Source organism: Pseudorca crassidens, chromosome 1 (assembly GCF_039906515.1).
Source record: "Pseudorca crassidens isolate mPseCra1 chromosome 1, mPseCra1.hap1, whole genome shotgun sequence".
In the NCBI taxonomy this organism is placed as follows: domain Eukaryota; kingdom Metazoa; phylum Chordata; class Mammalia; order Artiodactyla; family Delphinidae; genus Pseudorca; species Pseudorca crassidens.
The window spans coordinates 79,046,855-79,060,906 of NC_090296.1; the positions used below are offsets into that span (position 1 = coordinate 79,046,855).

The window sequence follows — 14,052 nt, forward strand, 5'->3', positions numbered from 1 at the left end:
TTTCAAATCTTCTCTCAGGAAATGTGCTAATAAACACTAACATGTGCAATGCGTTGGCCAACCCAAGTACTTTTCGTCTCACTGTGCGAACAGATCCTAAGCCACAAAACTGAATCTCTAATGGTGGATTTCTATATGTCAGTGACAAATCTGGTGAGGACACACTTCCCTACTTCTCCTACCCCCAGTACCTCATAGGTGGCTTTCTGATCTCCTTATGAGCCTACCAAAGCAATTTTTGAAAGGCATTCGGCAAAAGATAGACAGAAAAGTTCTTTGTGACTAACTCCCCATTACTCAAAAAATTTAAGTGGATCAAACATCCCATCCCCCTTCACCCTCTGAGCATGTGGGTAATCACAATGTTACTGTATAATGTGAAAATTTCCAAATAGAACTAAACTCAGGTCTATAAATATACATGATTAAGGATTCAAATATAGCACTGCTGTATTTTCATGGGGGCTATTTCTGTGTGGTGATTGCCTCGCTGATTTGCAATTTCAGAATACGAATGGCTTTTCTCCATAACTAATGGGGAACTTGGCAGGGTGCTGCACACCCAGGCCCTGTCTGAGAAAAAGTCTGTTGAACAGTGATAAGTGCTCTTCTTCCCAGTTACATAAGCAGAGCTGACAAAAGGCAGCAGTACGACTCCAGATCCTGCTAAGATGAAATAGTGTTTGTTGGGTTTCTCTTCTGGTGCTAGAGGAATACTGACTCTTCTGGTAATTAATAATGAAATGATCATGAGTCTGTATCCCTCTATGATATTTTAAATTAAGCGCACTATGGTACAAGTTAGGAATAAATGGCAATGGAGAGTTCTCTGACACTTGATTCACAAATAACTAAAAAATGCTTAAATACAAATGATGTAAATAAATTCATATCCATGGTGACTGAACCGAAGAGGACCTGCCTGAAGCAAACTTTATGGCTGTTATAAGCAAAACATTATCATCTCCAGCAAACAGAGAGAAAAGTAGATTTCCAACGTGTCCTGAACTCCACATCATAAAGCAACGTTTCCAGTATCGTCACAGACAATGCAACCCCCCTCTGAGCAAGGCCTCTGTGGTTATATTCTGAAAACAGTTTAGAGAATGATGCACTTTAGACTCGAAGCTCAAATCCCAGTTCTCTCACTTATAAATTTTGTTACTTTGGACAAATAAGGCTTAGAGAAGTTTTCTCACCTGTACCGTCCGTGGAGATTTCAAAGTAATACCAAAGCCTCAGGGTTATTGAGAAAATTAAATGAGAGAAGGCATTTAAAAGCACAGTATTTAGCATATAGTAAATACTCAGTAAACATCTTTAATATTTTGTCTGAAAGTCTATCTTCAGTGTCTCTCATTGATTCTGAGCCTCCTTTTCCTGGCTCCATGGTTCTTATTTCTGGAGGACCTTAGGACACTCCTTCCTGCCAGCCACTTTCAGGGAAATAGGCCAGGTAAAGAAATAGAACCCAACTCCATGTCAGAACCCCAAACCTTGTGTGAAAGAAACAATTCTAGAGTAGTTGCTCCTTAAGATAGGGGTTTAAATATGGTGGAGAAAGAAAGCTAGGACCCCAAATTTAAACCAACACCAGAGAGAGTTAGTATGAAGCTAATGAAGGTTAAGTTTCAAGACTCCTCTCTTGCATGGCCCCTTCCAAAGCCTTATACCTAATTTTGTGTTCATAATTTTGCATCCTTTTTCTTAAATATGGCTCTTAAATTTGTATACACTTTGGGCCCACCAAAACCTGGAACTGCCCGTGTCTAGTGAATATGCTCTGAGCCCATCTGGTAGCAGGGGTGACCTGAAGCTGTGGATCACAGGGCTAGCCTTCCATGTCTTTCTTTCACCTTCTTCTAATGAGTCCCAGGATTGGTCAAAGGTCAAGGATAAGGCTATACCTGCAGGTGGGGTCTAAACATTCCTTGATGAAAAGAAGAGTCAGTGGTATCAGGAATGAGGCAGAGTCTGATCAACCCGAGGATTAATGGTAATTCTCTAGAGACTTAGAGTTCAGTAAGGGAAATGAGACAGTACAAAATAGGTACAGAAAGGCATTAAATCAGTGTTTTTCAAATGTGGTCCAGTCCAGCTGTGATGGAATGGCCTGACCAATCCTCACCAAGAACAACTGAAAAAGCTGGATAGAAATTGAGAAAAAAATCTGTCTGAAGGCACTAGAAACCTGCCGAGATAGCCAGGACTTGAGGGGAGGCGACTTATTGAGGTGATCTTGAGTTTTTGCACACTGCTTTACCCCTAGGGGCATGCAATGGACTGAATGGGTATACTCGCAAAATTCTTACGTTGAAATCCTAACTCACAATGTGATGATATTTGGAGGTGTGGCCTTTAGGAAATAATTAAATTATGAGGGTGGATCCTTCGTGGATGGGATTAGTGTCCTTATAAAGGGGACCCCAGAGAACATTCTTGCCCTCTTTCCAACGTGTGTGGTCACAGAGAAAAGGTGGTCCTTTATGAACCAGGGAGTTGGCTCTCACCTGACCTAAATCTGCCAGCACCTTGATCTTAGGCTTCCTAAAGAACTGTGAGAAATAAATGTTTGCTGCTTAAGACACCCAGTTTATGGTATTTTTGTTATAGCAACCCACATGGAATAAGACAGGGCATTTGGCAATTCTCGGTGCAGGGCAAATGGCTGAGAAGTTAGCAGTAATTTGATGGGGCTGGGAAGATAAAAATTGAAGTTTGAAGCTGCCACGGCAATTAGAACATGTAGAATCAAGATCCTAGAGAAGAGGGGTGCAAAAATGTGATCCCAACATCAGCATAAGTTTTCTTCAAGTTATTTACTGATTAAGTTGTGCAGGCAAGAGGCTTAGAGCCAAACAGAAAGTGGCTGAAAAAGCAAAGCAGAATATTTAGCAATTTCATAATGCTATGGAGACAAAAACTGAATTTGGAACCTACCCAAAAGGACTGATCCCCCCCAAATATCTCAGGCCCTCAGCTGGGATGTCTAGATGGTTACACCCTAGGAATAAGTGCGAGCCAGAACTCGACTGACCTTCCCAAAGACAGCACACCAGCCTGGGAGAGGTGTGGCCCCAACTGGATTGAGGTGTGGTCCCAAATGGATTGAGGTGATCTGCCTCCAGGCTGCCTGTGACAGGAGAGGGTAAATCCTCTCTGGAGGGAGAAAACATCATCCAGAGCCCGTGCAATGTTTCACATACAATGTCAGACATTCATTAAAGTACTGCCAGGCATAGCAAGAAACAGGATTGAGAGAAAAACAGGCAAAAGAAACATAGACAGGTAATCCAGATACTGGAGTTATCAAACACACCGAAACCACTGTGATTAATATGTTCAAGAAAATAGATTACAAGATGGAGAAATGGAATTTGTTAAAAGAGAATAAAATGAAAATTATGGAGGTGGAAAATGCAAAAACTAATAGTAGCACTCAATAGGTAGCTTTAACAGCAAATAGAGCAGAGCAGAAGATAAGATTAGTGGAGTGGAAGGTAGATGAGTAGAAAACAACCAGACCGCACACCCTGGCACATGCAAGGCAAACTGCTAAAAATCAACAACAAAGCTAGAAATTGTAAAAAACAGCTAGAGAAAAGAGATATCATTTTGAAAGAAGCAACAAAAGACTGACACCTGACTTTTCCAAAGAGAGATGGAAGTAGAAGAAAATAAAATGACATTTTTTATGTGCTCAAAGAAAATAATTGACAGTTTAGATACATGGGAAAATATCCTTCAAAAACAAAGGTGAGGGATTCCCTGGTGGCGCAGTGGTTGAGAGTCCACCTGCCGATGCAGGGGACACGGGTTCGTGCCCTGGTCCAGGAGGATCCCACATGCCGCGGCACAGCTGGGCCCGTGAGCCATGGACGCTGGGCCTACGCGTCCGGAGCCTGTGCCCCGCAGCGGGAGAGGCCACAACAGTGAGAGGCCCACGTACCGCAAAAAAAACAAAAAACAAAGGTGAAATAGATAAACAAAAACTGAGAGAAATTTGTCAGTAGCACACTTACACTAAAGGAAATATTAAACAGATTTAACTCTTCATAAGGAAAGAAAATTTTCCAGATGAAAAATAAAGATATATGAAGGAAAGAAGAGCAATGGAAAGGGTAAATGTATGGGTTAATCAAAATAAATATTAACTTGCAAAACAATAATAATGTTTTTATTGGAGTGTAGAAAAATTTCTACAAAAATTTATGTAGAAATAAAATGTATAAGAATAATAACACAAAGTAGGAGGGGTTGAATAAAATCAGTATTACAAAGTCTTAGTATCATGTGAGAGGTGGAACAGGTATTAATTCTTAGTAGACTGTAATAAGTCAAGAATGCCTGCTGTCTTTTGAAGATAACAGGTAAAAGAATGTATTATTGGGAATTCCCTGGGGGTCCAGTGGTTAGGACTTGGTGATTTCACTGCCAAGGACCCGGGTTCAATCCCTGGTTGGGGAACTAAGATCCCACAAGCTGAGCAGTGTGGCCCCCCCCCCAAAAAAAGGTGTTATTTACAAACTAAAAGAATGGGAAAAATAAAATAATAACGAATACTTTATATATCCAAAGAAAGGCAAGAAAGATGAGAAAAGTGAACATAAAACACAGGAGAGTAAAATGGTTAAAATAAATCCAAATATAATTTATATAATTTTATAATTATATAAAATAAAAATATAATTTTATATAATTATAAAATAAAAATTTTTAAATTATATAAAATTAAAATGATCTACTCTAAAGACAAAGGTTATATTAATTATACATGTTGCTTACAAAAGAAAAAAATTAAATATAAGGACACAGAAAGACTGAGTAAGGATGGAAAAAGATACAGCATGAAAAATCTAACCCAAGGAAAACTGGTGTAGTTAAAACTAATATAAGGGAAGGTAGACTTTAAGGCAAGGAGCATTACTAGAGTTAAAGAGGGACATTTTTTTCATGATAAAGAAGTCTGCTGATCAGGAAGGTATAATGATTCTAAATATGTATACTTTTAATAAAATAGTCTCAAAATACATCATACAAAAATTGACAGAATTACAAGGAGAAATAAATAAGCTCACAGAGTATCCCAACACGCTCTTGGTGGGTGTGTCAAGAATACAAGGCTGCTCTTCACTCAGGTCATTTCCCAAGAGGGCTGAGTTTGCAGCAAGAAACCTTGAGGGGTGAGGACAACAAACAGGTTTGCTTGCTGCTTACTGTAAAAGTGGGGGATTCCCCAGTGTTCCTCTCCTATAACACAACCCATGACTATGCAGGGACGCGTTAGGGCCCTCCAGGTCACCTCTGTGGGACTCGGGAAGCAAGAGGAACTGATGCAAACAACCATGCTGATGCCCATGCTGCTTGCTGTTCTGTGAGTGATGCAGTCTTTTGCTTCTCACCCAGAAGTCTTGTGTCTTCAACGTATTACTTATAAATAGGTAAAATCAAATCCTAAACCTAAGGATATGTTCCTTACAACAGGAAAACCCTAAATATAAGGACCTAGAAAGTTCAAGTAGGAGAATGGAAAAAAATATGCCATACAGAAAGCAACCAAATGAAAGCTGGTATAGCTATATTAATGTTAGACAAGGTAGTGCTTCAAGGCCAGAAGCATATCTAGACTTAAAGAGACACATTTCTAAATAACTGAAAAAATCCATCCATCAAGAAGGTATAATAATTCTATGTTTGTATGCTTTTAATAACATGGTCTCAAAATACACCAAGCAAAACTTGATAGAACTAAAAGAAGAAATAAGCCTATAACACACTCAGATTTTTTTAAAAACACACCTCTCTCAGTAACTGATAGAACAAGCAGACAAAAAGTGAGAATATAAGGGATTTGAACAAAATAATTAACAATTTATAACACTAATTTATATGTGTGTGTATATACATATGATGGTACCTAACTTCTACAGAATACACAATCTTTTCAAGTGCATGTGAAACATGTACCGTAAAAGTCCTGACAAATTTCAAGGGATTTTCATCATACAGAGTACGTTCTCTGACCGTGGTGGAACAAAGCTAGAAGTTAATAACAAAAAGATAAGAAAGATGCCCAAATGCTTGGAAATTAAGAAACCCACTTCTTAAAAGGCATTCTTGTTTTTTTTTTTAAAAAATTGAGGTGAAATTCACATAACATAAAGTTAACCATTTTAAAGAGAACAATTAAGTGGTATTTAGTGCGTTCACAAGTTTGTGTAACCACCACCTCTATTAAGTTCCAAAACATTTTCAAAGAAAATGAAAAAATGTGTTTAAAAAAGTCCCAATGGAAATTAGGAAACATCTTGAACTGGATGTTAATGAAAACATGATATGGGATGTGCGCGATATAGCTAAAGCTGTGCTGAAAAGTTATTATACATTACTTTTGCCCATATAAATTTTAAAATTCAGCTTAAATGGACAAATTCCTATAAAAACACAACTTACCAAAACCAACACAACAAGAAACAGAATAGTCTTATACCATTCAATAAATTAAATCTGAAATTTAAAACATCACAAAGAAATCTCCAGGCTTAGATGACTTCACTGGTAAATTGTTCCAAATGCTAAAAAAAGAAATAACACCACTTTTACAAAATCTCTTCCACTAAAAGAAGAAAGAGAGAATACTTACAACTCAATTTATGAGGTCAGCATAATCTTGATACCCAATCTGATAAAAGTAATATCATCATCATCTTAATAATTATAGACCAATCTCTATAATTCTCACAGATGCAAGAATCCTAATAAAAATATTAGTAACTTAATACAGCAATTATTTTAAAATTATTAGGAATGTGAGGTCACTTTAATATTTGAAAAACCAATCAATGTGAGAACCTCTGCTTCTGCTCATGAAGTAGTAACTCATCATCCCACTAAAATCAACTAGAAAACTGGACAAAATATACGAAGCAACTATTTTCAGACGTTGAACAACAGGCAGCAAAGGTCTTTGATCCCTGAAAGAAAGGAAACACAACAAAACAAGGTGAGCCCTGTGACTGCCCTGGCTTTTTGCTGAGAGGTAATTTCCAAATGGCAGCACAGGGAAGGAGAACCTAAGTAGAAGCCCAGCAGTCTCACTGACTTTAGGAACTAAAACGTGAGGAGGCTGAGCTGGGTGGAATTTGGGGGCAGAGTCTATGAAAGGAGAGAGTTATGCATAGGAAGAACTCCAGAAGTCTGAAGAGGGGTCCCCTCAAGTCTTTGGCTGAATACTAATCTATACATGCACATGCACAGTGTGAAACTCCATGAAGTCAATTGAATAACAACTGCCTGGGAGCTATAAGCTAAACATTTCCCAGAGCTCACCTTGATGAAAATCAAGGTTTAAATTTCTACCAGCTCGAGTAGAGACACCTCATTGAACACCTGGGGCAGTGACCACAGAAAGGTCACAATTTAGTGAAAGAGCTAAACTAGTCCTAGAGTAAAGTACTCTATACCTGTGTAACAAAGCTTAAAAACAAACATCAAAAAGGTCAACTAATACCCACAAGTCACTGCCTGCTAATAAAGACTGCTTCAACAGTCTTTAAAGGAAGACAACAAAATCCAAACATTCAACAACATAGCACTTGTAATTTCCAGTATTCAACTAAAAATTTATTCGGCATGTAAAGAGTAGCAATTTTGGCCCATGACGAGAAGAAAAAAAAAATCAATAGAAAAATAAACCAAGGGACTTCCCTGGTGGTTAGAATTTGCCTGCCAGTGCAAGGGACACAGGTTCGAGCCCTGGTCTGGGAAGATCCCACATGCCGCAGAGCAACTAACCACGTGCGCCACAACTACTGAGCCTGCTCTCTAGAGCCCGCGAGCCACAACTGCTGAGCCTGTGTGCCACATCTACTGAAGCCTGCGCGCCTAGAGCCCGTGCTCCACAACGAGAAGCGACCGCAATGAGAAGCCCACGCACCACAATGAAGAGCAGCCCCCGCTTGCCACAATTAGAGAAAGCCCGCACACAGCAACGAAGACCCAACACAGCCAAAACTAAATTAAAAAAGAAAAAAAAAGGTTGAAAAATAAACCAATGCAATTCACCACATTAACAGAATAAAGGAGAAAAAGCATATAATCATGTTGAGGATACACTGAAAAAGTATTTGTATAGAGATTTCAACATCCATTCATGTTAAAAACAATGACAACAACAACACTTGGCAAATTAGGCATAGACGGAAACTCTTAAAATCTGATACAGGGTATCACAAAGACCTACAGCAATAGGTGAAATATTAAAAGCTTTGTCCCTAAGATTCGGGGGAAACAAAGATACTCATTTTGATTGCCTCCATTCAACACTGTACTGGAGGTCTTCAATAAGCCAATAAGCAGAAAAGGGAAGTAAAAGGCACAGAGATTAAAAAGGAAATAAGAAGTATAATGATCAAAGAAGAAGAAATAAAACTACCATTATTCACAGATGACATAATTATGTATGTAGATAACCCAAAATAATCTACTGTCATATTATAATAAGTGAATTCAACAAGATCGCTACATACCAGGGCAACATACAAGAAAGATACTGTATCTCTATATACCAGTAACAAATAATGACAAAACATAATAAAATATAGTTTTAAAAGTACCATTTATAGTAGTATAAAAAATCAAATATGAATAAATTTAACAAAAGACGGCCAAAACCTTTATCTAGAAAACTACAAAACATTATTGAGATTGAAGAATGCTTAAGTAAATGGAAAGAAACACCATATTCCTAAATGATGAAGACATCAGTTTTCCTCCAAATTGACCTATAGAATCAATACAATCCCAATAAAAATCCAAGCAAGTTTTTTTTCGCTTTTTTTTAGAATTGACAGGAAGATTCTAAAGTGTATACACAGATTAAGAGTGGCCAATATCTTGAAGAATATAGCTAAGGGAGAATACACAACCAGATGTCAAGGTTTAATGTAAAGCTACAGTAATTAAAACAGTTAAATGTTGGCACAAGAAAACTCTACCAATGGAACAATTCCAGAAACAGACCCACACATATACAATTACTTGATTTATGACAAAGATTACAGTATAGTGTTGAGAGAAAGAATGATCTAATAAATAGTGCTCAGTTAATCTTGATTCCTACCTCATGTTATTACAATCTATGTGAGAAGGCAGACAAAAAAAAGTACATTTTGTACGATTCCATTTTTATGTAGCTCAAAAGCAGGCCAAACTACCCATGCCCAATACTCATAGTACCATGTCAATTTAAGAGAACCACTTGACCAATTTAATTTCTCACGTGTCAATGACAGTTGACATTCATGAGTCTTTTCACCAAAGCTACGACTGTATTTCTGCAGAGGAAACACATTCTCTACTTGCTCAGATGAGCCCATTCATTTAATGAGCCCAACTAGACCAAGAGTTGCAATGGCGACCTCTAAAAAACCGCAACTGATTTCTGTAATTGCATAAGAGCGTCTTGCTTTGAGTTGTTTTAGAAACAGACGTTTGCTCCTGGGAACTTTAGCTCACACAGATGTTCTTTTCAGCTCCCAAATGTGCTAACGTTGGGTTTGCGGCAGGTAGAGTTAAACTGGAAGGCTGAACCAGGCATTCCTCATTTTATTGCACTTCACTTTATTGTTTTGTAGATACTATGTTTTTAACAAATTGAAGGTTTGAAGCAACCTTGTGTCAAGTAAGTCTATCAGCAACACTTCCCCATGGGCATTTACTCACTTTGTGTCTCTGTGTCACATTTTGGTAATTCTTACAATATTTCAAACTTTTTCATTATTGTTATATTTATTATGGTGATCTGTGATCCTGCATGTTATTACTGCAAGAAGATTATGACTCGCTGAAGGCTCAGATGATGGTTAGCATTTTTCTTTTTGCAATAACGTATTTTTAAATTAAGGTATGTATGCCTTTTTAGATATAATACTATTTAGCATACTTAATAGACTACAATATAGTATAAAAATAACTTTTATATGCACTGGGAAACTGAAAAATTAGTGTGACTCTCTTTATTGTGATATTCAATTTATTGCAGCGGTCTGGAATGAACCCACAATAGCTCTGAGGTTTGCCTATAATGGCAATTTAAAGTACAGGTCTTGGTAAATTCTAACTTTTCCCTTATCATATATTACATTCGTTTAAAACTGTTGTTATTTAAACTGTTCTGACTTTGCCCAAAACTAAAACAGCATTAGGATAATTCACATTTTGGCACTTAAATACTACTTACTATAGCCCCTCCCCATTATATGTTTCTCATACCTTTTTCAATCCAAAACAAGTATTAATTTGGCTTTCACCTGTAAGTATAAGCACTGTAACATTAAAGCATATTTTTTCATAGACCTCTTATTTCCTATCCTGATTTTGGCAACCTGGTCTCCTCTCTGGTATTCTAAACCTGAGAGGAATTGTTTAGTAGGCTTGCCTTACTCATCTGTGAAATATTAAGTGTTGCTCCTTCTACTTGGATTTGTTTCAAGCAAATAAGTTTAAAGAACAGCAAGGTAAGGAATTTGCCTGAATGTCAGATGGTGGTTCTGGTCCCAGTTCAACGAACCATAGTGTCCTAGGCAAACCACCCCATGCCTCAGTGTTCTCACCTATGAACTATGGCATTGTTGCCTGACATACAGTAGGTACTCAGTCCATGAATGCACAAGAATTAGATAGTTTCAAAGACACCTTCCAACTTTTTACTATTTTTTTTTTTTTTTGCAGTACGCGGGCCTCTCACTGTTGTGGCCTCTCCCATTGCAGAGCACAGGCTCTGGACTCGCAAGCTCAGCAGCCATGGCTCACAGGCCCAGCTGCTCCGCGGCATGTGGGATCCTCCCGGACTGGGGCACGAACCAGTGTCCCGTGCATCGGCAGGGGGACTCCCAACCACTGCGCCACCAGGGAATCCCCAACTTTTTACTATTTTTAATTCAATTCACTTCTGTGAAAAGTAGTCAACCAGCAAAATAAAATGCAAATTAACTAGCTCTATTCTTGTTCCACTACTATTCTTGGGGAAGTCTGGGATTAGAAGAAATCAGCACTGGAAAGTGCTACTAGAAGAAAATGGGTAATGAAAATACCATAATACAGTAACCACATTTATTGTAAATAACTGAACTAAAAACCAGAAGAAAACTCCCCTCAAAATGAACCAATGAATGAGAGTAGAAAAAGGTATTTTATACGACCACTTCCTATCAAGAACTCTTGACTTTTTTAAAAAGGTCAATAAAATCAGTTTCTCAAAAGAGCCATTTATATTAAACAAGGTATCTTCCAAGGAGAAGCAGTTACCATTGAGGTTCTTGCACTTAGATTTACTGCAAGAAGAGTGTTGGGTCAATGTACGACGTAAGTCAAAGATAGAGAGAGGATGGTGGGGACCATTATCTCTGGAGATCAACCAAGAGACAATTCAACATGTCCTATGCAAGGTAACTTTTGGGGTCCTTTATCTTACATTTTTCTTTAAGGAAATTTTCTTCATATTTGCCTAAATTTTCTTCTATTATCTCTTGTCCACCCCTATTTACCACGCTAAATCTTTTCCCCTTTTGAAACAGACTTTTAAAGAAAACAAACATTTAGAGAACTGAGAAAACAAGACACACTGGAAATACGGACTGTCCTTTTACTGCACAGTAAGAAATGAGAAAAGATTAGTGTGAAATCCTGGACTCTAAAATTAAAATGTAAACAGAGAATGCTCAGTGACCTTTTCTTAGAAGGCTCACACGAACGAATGTCATGGTACATTGATCAAACTTCTATTCATTTGTATTTTCAGGATGTTGCTATTAATACCATGTGACACTCAAAAGTTAATTACACTATAATACGGTATTTTGTCCAAATCACTTCACCTCTACGTTCTTCTTCAGCTGTGCTACTTTAGCCTCTGGTTACTTAATGGAAAAACGATGTATTAAAGTCTTATTTTTGTAGGGGAGGGAAGACTTTACCTTCTTAGGTCTGTACCTGGGGCCTGTGAATTAAACTGTCAAAAGACAAATTAATAGGAGAAACAGCATGCAAATTTAATTGATGTTTTTAACTTTACTTCCAGGGGGGCTACACAGAAAAGTAAAAACTCCCCCCAAAAGCTGTTAGGCTTTGAAGCTTATATATCATTTTAACAAAGGAAAATAAATTATGGAGAAGTAAATAGGCAAAAAAATAAGGGGGGGAGTTTGGGCTTTTAGGGGTGGTAGATTGTGGGCAAGTAAATACACGGGGAAATTAATGGAAGATAAGGGTCATTTTAGTAAGGTTTGTTTATGCAGACTCATTTCACAGCATCATCTCTGTGTCCCATGATAAGGGTTGTTGTCTTCTTCCTGGTACAGGAGAGAGAGGATACCTTTACAAATGGAAATTTATGTCATCTTTACAAAGGGAAATTTATGCCCTGCTTTTAGGCAGAAGCACAAGGACAGAGAATACTTCTTGCATCTGCTGTTTGTCAACTGCCTTCAGCTCAAAATAATCCTTATGACAAAGTAGCATATTGGAGCTGGTATATTCTTATCCCCTTAATTTTCTAAGGGGGAATCAAAGTTCACTTGCTAATGTAAAAATACTGGCTCCCAAACTGTTCTGAGGAACTAGTTCTTTAGAATGTCTTATTTAAAAAAAAAAAAAAAGAAAAAGAAAGAGTTCTATGGTCAAATAAGCTTGCGATAATCAAATGCTAGATTAAACAAAGTTAACATGATTTTTTCCTGCAGGAAAGAACCTTTAATTAGCTAACAATGCATTGTTATTCTGCAAATGGGGAATGATAATTAATTGTGTTCCTCAAACTTATTTGACCATGGAACATGTTTTTCAAAGTATTTTTGAAGACGGGTGGTTTTGTAACATATGTTGAGAAATACTGGGATTAGCCATCTTTTATATGAAAGTGCAGAAGTTTAAGTAGCTAATGAAATAAGTGTAAGCCAAAAGGTAGAGTTGGCAATAAAGGTGGCAGTCAGCAGTAACTGTGCTGCATTCTGAGTCATGCTCCAGGGGACTGAGCTCAGGGTTGTCCCTATGAAGAAAAAAAGTGTCCAAAGCTTCTGGTTACCGCTGAATTAAAACCCCTTCTCGGGCACTGAAGAATAGCAATGGATAAAGAAAAAATGGTCTCATGTGCTCATTTCCATCCTTGGCTCTGTACAGCTCCAGTTGTATTATTCTTAAACATCTATTAACATGATTGCTTCATAATTACAAAGGCTAACTGCCAAGCATTTTTCACAGGAAGCAAGGCACTGCTTGTTTTTAACTGCTCTTCTGGTGCATGCAAAAGGGTCAGCGTTCTTTAAAAAATCTTTTTTATCTTATTTTAATTGAAGAAACACCTCTAAAATACCATGTGAGTACAAGATAAAAAGGAAAAAGCACATTCAAGCTAGGTAAGTGCAACAATATAGATGATCTCGGGGTGGGGGAGTACAGGATACAGAATTGACGTTACCAATATATCCCAAGCACAATGGTACCTACTATCTCCATCTGGGTATGCTGTTCTGCTAGAAATTTTTATTTCAGCAGAGACCATCCTCAATGCTGCCATAGGCTGATTTCGAGGTTTCCAATCAGTAAATTTGACCCTTGATCTTCAAAGGTCAACTGCCACCACGTGTTCCCTTCTTAATCCTCCTCCATACTCCCTGGATAGGGGCATAGCTATGCACCCAAGTCAGAGGACTGGCTGGCAATATCCTACACTGTCTCAAAGATTTGGGGGAAAATGCAGAGGGTGGGACTGGTATTTACCAAGCAACCAGGTGCCAGATGTTTTCATAATCATTACCCCATTAACAAACAAACAGATTGTTTCCCCATTTTGTAGATAAAACTGTGACTTACAGAGGTTATAACACCTGTCAAGGTCAAACCAAATGCTGATGTGATGAGCAAATTACGTAAAATTTGAGTCAGGTCTGGATGGGTCCAAAGTCTGTTTTACAATATCATGTTGTCCACTGATCATAAAAACTTCATTTTTTATAGGAGCACAAATGGCCCATGTATACCATTTCTCTCAGCATC

General features: G+C 37.9%; 1 protein-coding gene across 2 annotated transcripts in view; it reads right to left on the reverse strand.

Annotated features, from left to right (window-relative positions):
• The window catches only part of AQR (aquarius intron-binding spliceosomal factor), a 142,805-nt gene that overhangs the window by 23,340 nt on the left and 105,413 nt on the right, over positions 1 to 14,052 (reverse strand). The window contains exon 36 of one of the 2 annotated variants that reach the window (XM_067742373.1): positions 5,687 to 6,974. The exons of the other annotated variant lie outside the window; for it this stretch is intronic. The gene's annotated coding sequence lies outside the window, so the exon portion shown is untranslated. Of the gene's footprint in view, positions 1 to 5,686; positions 6,975 to 14,052 lie in introns of those variants that run through there. 2 annotated transcript variants of the gene reach the window in all.